This window comes from Pezoporus occidentalis, unplaced genomic scaffold (assembly GCF_034315485.1).
Source record: "Pezoporus occidentalis ecotype Australia unplaced genomic scaffold, CSIRO_AGI_Poc_V1 ctg158, whole genome shotgun sequence".
Classification (NCBI taxonomy): Eukaryota; Metazoa; Chordata; class Aves; order Psittaciformes; family Psittacidae; genus Pezoporus; species Pezoporus occidentalis.
This window is the reverse complement of record NW_026913404.1, coordinates 2,748,458-2,755,596: the sequence shown is the minus strand read 5'-3', so window position 1 is coordinate 2,755,596 and position 7,139 is coordinate 2,748,458. Positions and strand designations below refer to the sequence as shown.

General features: G+C 50.4%; 1 non-coding gene across 1 annotated transcript; it reads right to left on the bottom strand.

Moving 5' to 3' along the window:
• Positions 1-392: 392 nt before the first annotated feature.
• Positions 393-465, bottom strand: TRNAK-CUU (transfer RNA lysine (anticodon CUU)). The gene has a single exon. It is a non-coding gene; the product is annotated as a tRNA-Lys (tRNA).
• Between the last annotated feature and the right edge of the window lie 6,674 nt (positions 466-7,139).

The window sequence follows — 7,139 nt, the reverse complement described above, 5'->3', positions numbered from 1 at the left end:
CCAAACTGACCAAAGAGGTATTCCATACCACAGCACGTCATGCCCAGGAGGTAACTGGGAGTGAGCCGGAAGGGCTGGGAGACTGCAGGGTTGGAGGAGGTATCGGTCGGAGCTTGGTCGGGCTGGGGGGGGGCGAGTTATCGGTCGGCTGGTGGTGAGATGATGTATTCTCTTCCCTTGTTATTTCCTTTATCATTATTATCATTGGTGGTAGCAGTAGTGATTTGTGTTATACCTTAGTTACTAAACTGTTCTTATCTCAACCCGTGGGAGTTGCATTCTTTTCGATTCTCCTCTCCGTCCCTCCGAGAGCAGGGGGAGGGCAAGAAAAGGGGGGGGAAGTGAGCGAACGAGTTACCTGACTGGGTTTAAACCACGACAGTTCTTTTTGGCGCCCAACGTGGGGCTCGAACCCACGACCCTGAGATTAAGAGTCTCATGCTCTACCGACTGAGCTAGCCTGGCCAAGAGAAACGAGCTGCACCCGGAAGCCCCTGAAAGGTACGGAAGGTGCCAGCTGCTGCCCCTCATCGCAGCTCTTCTGGATATGCAGAAGGCAAATGCACAACCATCACACCTCTAAGGAAAAGCATGACCTGCTGACAGTCATCTCTCCTGAGGCATGTGACCCCCACAGCAGCGGCTCTCAGTACCCTGTCCTCTTGAGCTGCACCATCCAGCCCTGCCCAACCATCCTGGCTGCCACAGTGGTGTTTCCTCATGAACACACCACTGACATGAGGAAAAAAACTAAAAAACCCTAAAGAAAATACACTAGGGGTGCAAATGCCAAGGAGGACACTTTCTCGTTTAAAGAGCAGATGTGTTTGACAGCCCGCAAAGTCTTGAAGACTTACATAGACTAGAGAAAGGAACAGTTTGGAGAGACACCCAGCATGCTGCACATCAAATGGCATCATAAAAATCAAGCCAAAGCTTGCACAGCAAAGTCCAGGAATGCTGCTAATGCTCTTCTGAACACCCCTACAGACAGTTGTAAGGAGGACCATAACCATTCCTGGCTGAAGCTGGATTCTGCACTGCTCCATGGGCACTGCACATCTGGAAAGATGCCTTCCCAAAATCACCTCCACAACTCGCTGCAGAAGCCTGCCAGCAGCCATGCTCCTGCTGTCCCATCTTTTTCATGAGCACATGAGTAATTACTGAGCACTCAGGCTACTAAGACTGATTAGAGCAAAACAAAATGGTTTTGTTACAAGGCAATGACCCAACCTTGTTAATGAGGTGAGTAACTCACTAACAGTATTTTCCTCTTCCACAGTGATGTCTTTCATTACATCTCAAGCTGATTTATAAAGGAGCTAGCAACCCATTTTGCATAGGAGGAAACCCAAGCCAACGTCTGCATACCCAGAGCACTGCTCCCTGGGAAGCAAACTGTATTGATGCTGTGAGTATGGAGAAACACCACCCAGCCCAGCCAGGAGCAATAACTGGAGGCGCTGGTGCATGAAGCAGTCTCTTCCCTGTGTTGCTTCAAAGCAGGCATCAGAACAAGCAGGTACATCCCAGCCAAGGCAGATCCCTGCCAGACCTGCACAGCAGGTTTCTTACTCCTCAATAATAAACTCACACCTTGCCCCTTCCTTTTAAATGAAGAGAACAACTCTGGACACCCAAACTCACTGTAAAGCCTCACAGGAGTTAGAGATTTTGCCATCCTGTGATATTATTAGCCCCAAGAAACATCCTGTTGAGCCAACCAGCAGCTCCCAAAACCTCTCTCACATCTCTTAATAGACCTCAGCCACCAAATAAGAGCTACCAGCTGCCTTGGAGTCAGTCGCAACCTCCTGCATGAGGGACCAGCACAATGGCAGCTTCAAGGCCAAGCCAAGGTTTTCTTCTGCACTTGCAACGTAGGGACAAAAAGACCTCAAGATCCCGCTGCCACCTAACACACACACACACACACGCACGCACGCACAAGTGCACACAGGGTTGCATCGAGCAGGGCACAGTGCATGTCTGCATCTGCTGTGAAGTTATGGGGAGGTTTGTGTGCATGTGCCTTAAAGCCCCAACCAAGCCCAACACATAGCTTATAAGCAGTACTAATACACTCAGCTTATGACTCCTAAATGCATTTAAGATACTAGTACAGTTTCCACTCTGTACTCTACTGTTAAAAAGGGATGTTTTTGCAGCAGAGCAGCAGAAGAAGAGGTCCAATCTAAGAAGCTAGAGGGCAACTGTTCTCTTCCCATTTTAATGACACACCAACAGAGGCAGAGGGGAACTTGCAAGTGAAAGAAGCAGAACTAACATCTGAGGGACTTGTGGGGTCTCCTGTCTCTATGTGTACATTCTTAGCACTCTACAAGAAATTAAACACAAGCCAGGCAGCTGCCCTGCTGGACTTTTCTTTTGCAGGCTCACCTGTGTAGACGGCAATCCATGGCAATTCAGGGGTCACTTTGGATGCTCTGAATCACAGAATCACAGAATCCTAAGGGTTGGAAGGGACCTCAGAAGATCATCTAGTCCAACCCTCCTGCAAGAGCAGAGTAACCTAGAGTACATCACACAGGAACTTGTCCAGGCAGGCCTTGAATATCTCCAATGTAGGAGGCTCCACAACCGCCCTAGGCAACCTGTTCCAGTGCTGTCACTCTCACAGTGAAGAAATTTTTCCTGATGTTCACATGGAACCTCCTATGCTCCAGTTTACACCCATTGCCCCTTGTCCTGTCACTGGACATCACTGAAAAAAACCTAGCTCCATCATCCTGACACTCACCCTTTACATATTTGTAAACATTGATGAGGTCACCCCTCAGTCTCCTCTTCTCCAAGCTAAAGAGTCCCAGCTCCCTCAGCCTCTCCTCATAAGGGAGATGTTCCATTCCCTTAATCATCTTTGTGGCTCTGCACTGGACTCATTCAAGCAATTCCCTGTCCTTCTTGAACTGAGGGGCCCAGAACTGGACACAATATTCCAGATGCGGCCTCACCAAGGCAGAGTAGAGGGGGAGGAGAACCTCTCTTGACCTGCTAACCACACCCTTTCTAATGCACCCTAGGATGCCATTGGCCTTCTTGGCCACAAGGGCACAGTGTTGGCTCATGGTCATCCTCCTATCCACCAGGACCCCCAGGTCCCTTTCCCCTTCACTACTGTCCAGCAGGTCAGCCCCCAACCTGTACTGGTACGTGGGGTTGTTCTTCCCCAGATGCAAGACTCTACACTTGCCCTTGTTGAATTTCATCAAGTTCCTCTCCGCCCAACTCTCCAGCCTGTCCAGGTCTCGCTGAATGGCAACACAGCCCTCTGGTGTGTCAGCCACTCCTCCCAGCTTAGTATCCTCAGCAAACTTGCTGAGGGTACACTCAGTTCCCTCATCCAGGTCATTGATGAAAATATTAAACAGCACTGGTCCCAGCACCGACCCCTGAGGGGCTCCACTAGTCACAGACCTCCAGCTAGATTCTGCCCCACCGACCACAACTCTCTGCCTTCTTCCTTCCAACCAGTTCTTGATCCACCTCACTACCTGATCATCAAGCCCACACTTCCTTAGCTTATCTATGAGGATGCTGTGGGAGACAGTATCAAATGCCTTCCTGAAATGAAGAAAAACCACATCTACCGCTCTACCATCATCCATCCACCTAGTTACTTGCTCATAGAAGGCTATAAGATTGGTCAAACATGACTTCCCCTTGGTAAAGCCATGTTGGCTGCTCTTAATGACCCCCTCATCCTTGATATGCCTAGAGATGGTGTCAAGAGTAAGTTGTTCCATCACCTTTTCAGGGATGGAGTTAAGGCTGACTGGTCTATAATTACCTGGGTCCTCCTTCTTTCCCTTCTTATAGACCGGCGTGACATTTGCCATCCTCCAATCCTCAGGCACCTCACCTGTTTCCCACGATTTACCAAAGATGATGGAGAGTGGCTCAGCAATGACCTCCGCCACCTCCCTCAGCACCCGCGGGTGTATTCCATCCGGACCCATCGATTTATAGATGTCCAGATTACTTAACTGATCCATAACCCAATCCTCATCTACCAAAGCAAGCTCCTCCTTTATCCTGACTCCTTCCGGGGCTATATGTGCCTCTGAGAGGCACAGTCACCCTCTGCCACAGCTGAATGCTGCACAACACCAGCACCGAGTGCCTTGAGGTGACGCTGTCTCCAGTTACCTCCAGTAAATATAAACAGAGCAAGAGTTGGGGTCTACACTGCAGACATCACATCACACATGCCCAGAACCAGGCTGGGTACTGGCACCAGTGCACACACAGGGTGTCCCTCCAGATGCTCTGTAACCCACAGGACAGGGACAAGTCCTCAGAGAGACAAGCAGGTTGCTGACTCTCATTTGGGATAGGGCTTACAAATACTAAGCCCAAAGCACCCAGAACAGGGACAGCACAGACACTACATGCCAAGGAAGCTAAAGAAACAACAAGGGGAAATATGACAGCTCAGTGACAGCCACATCGATGTACCCAGAGCACTGCTGCATCTACCAGCACAGCAGGACCAGACCCCCATGGCCATTGCCACCACCAATGGGAACAGCATCAGAGGAGCCCAAGGGACCACAGGGCTCAGGACCAAGCACTACTCAGACTCCATCATTTTCACATTTCATTTTTCCTCTCAAGGTGCTTTCAGTCACCAAAATCCTTCTGTAAGCCTGAGAGCCCTTGTGCCTTGTTGTCTCGCCATGAGCTTCACAGACCCCAGAGAAAACAACACTGCTAAATTCTCCTGGTTCCCCTTCTCATGGGGACACAGGACCCAGGATCTCCACTCCACCCCAAGCCTTGTTTCACACTAAAACATGTCTGAGCTCTGCCAAACATCCAAAAGAAGACCACATCAGCCAGTCTGCTTCAGAGCCAGAGCTCACCATTTCTCAGAGTGGAATATTCCACTTCCTACATGTAGCCAATGCAGGAAAAGCTTTCAAAGGTCAAAAATACAAAGCCATCAGTGTATCACAAGAAGCAACTTCCTACCAAAGCTCTGTAGAACCTGGGTTCTCTACCAGGAGCAAGGTACGCTGGAGCACAGGCAGGTGACTCAGCATCACCATAGCAGCCTGAGGTACCACCAAACATTATCACTCCAAGGGGGACCCAAGCATGAGACCATCAGTGGTACAACCCACCTGCCCATGCCAGCACCCTCACTCCCACACCAGATAGATACCCTATGGGCACTATTCTGGAGCGAGGTCACGCCTAGGGTGATCCCAGCTGGCTGCATGTTATCTCCTGCCCTCAGGGACAACATGCAGCTGACCAAGCATGGTTTGAAGGGCACCAGAGCACCCAGAACACTGCCAGTCCTGCAGGGAGTCCTCAGCCACAGAGGTCCCTCTCCCACACTTGCCAGTGGCCAAAGGGGAGCAGAGATCACAGGAACTGTTCCACTCAAGCAAAAGCACCCAGCGTACCCCATAACTCAGGACAAATCAGTGCCATCAAAATGGCCCCACTGACCCGAGCTCCACACCCATCCTCCAGCTACATGGCCTTTCTTCATGTCTTTTGGCATCCCCAAAGCCAAGCAGTGTCCTGGTTCTCAGTGGGAGGACATAATTTGGGTGAGAATGAGCCAACGAGACACATAACTGAGTGGGTTTAAGATAACCACATAAAATAGTGGGAGAATACAGCAGCATTTATGGAGTAGATGGGCAGGGAGATGCGGGAAAGCAGCACCAGGGGCAGGGGCTGCCCAGGGCCAGGAGCTGCAGGGGCTGGCAGGTGTCCCTGCCTGCCTTAGGGCCTGCAGCCCCAGCAAACAGGTTGTGGAATTTCAGAGAGCCTCAGCAGGACAGCACCGCTCACCTGCCACCACTGACCAGAGAGATGTCATCTAACATCTCAGAGTTAAAGCAGGGAAAGACTCGAAGCAAAGTCAGAAGGGAAAGGCAAGAACAGCCTGGAGAGGATGCAGGCTGCAAGGAGGAGGAGGAATTCCACCCCAACCTGAGCACAGCTCCAGGCCTCGCTGTCACAGACACCAAGCTCAGCCCTGGGCTGGGGAAGCAGCCAACACACATTTCCCCTTCTGGGAGAGACACAAGCACCCAGGAGTGGTGGCTGCAGCACCCAGAGGGACACCAGTCATGCCCCAAAGAGTGTCTCTGTGACCCCAGCAGCTCCCACTGGCTGGAGCCAGGATGGACGGATGGGGACAGATAGATGGGGCTCTTGGTTATGCTTTGACTCAGCTCCTCACCACAACCAACATCCCCTGCAGGTCTAGTTCTGAGCACTGCCTGGGTTTCCGCAGCCACGGGTCCTCTGCCCCAGCCCTGCACTGCTCCCTGCAATTCTCAATGTTAATGGTGCGCAAAGGACAATTACTGTGGCTGAGCTCTGCAAATGATCATTTGCCCTCTTAAACAAATTAAATCCTTAAAGCTAACAAGAAGATTGTTTGCTTTCAAGTTATAACTCCAATGGAGGTAAAGGGCTGGTAATTAAATGACCCATTGCCATAATGATGCCACCCCAAGGATAACAATCACCCCTTTCCAAGCACTGCTTTAATTAGCCTGTAAGAACAGGAACAGACACAATCCACTGTCACCAAGCTCTCACCCAGATGAGCATGAAAAGCTCAACTTGCTCCCCACTAACATCCCAGATGTCACTTTGGGAAAGTTATGACAGCTCCTTGCACTGCACAGGGCAGGAGATGACTCTGTCCCAAAGAAGTCCTTCTCCAGGAAGAGAAACGACGATTTCATCACCTTCCACCTTTGATGGGGTGAAAGCTGCAAAGGGCAACTTTCAGGTCCCTGGGGACAGGTTGGGATAGGAAATTTCCCACCTCAGGGCACTACATTTTAGGTAAGAAAATTGGCTACTCAGCAAGTTCTGAACTCCTCAAAATGCAGGACGACATCCAGGGCCCACATGGGAGTTCTCGGCAATACAATAATAGAGGTAAGTAAAGCAGAGCAGCCACACCCAGAGGATGATACCATCAGGGGAAGCCCGGGTTTGGGATGAACAAAGCAGCTTTCCTTGGCTTTAATTACTTTTAGAGTTACTGTCTGACAGGTGAAATATTTACAATAACGAAGACAAACAGCTCCCTTCCTATTTTACTGCTGTAATTGTCAGCTGCAAGCAAGAAAAAG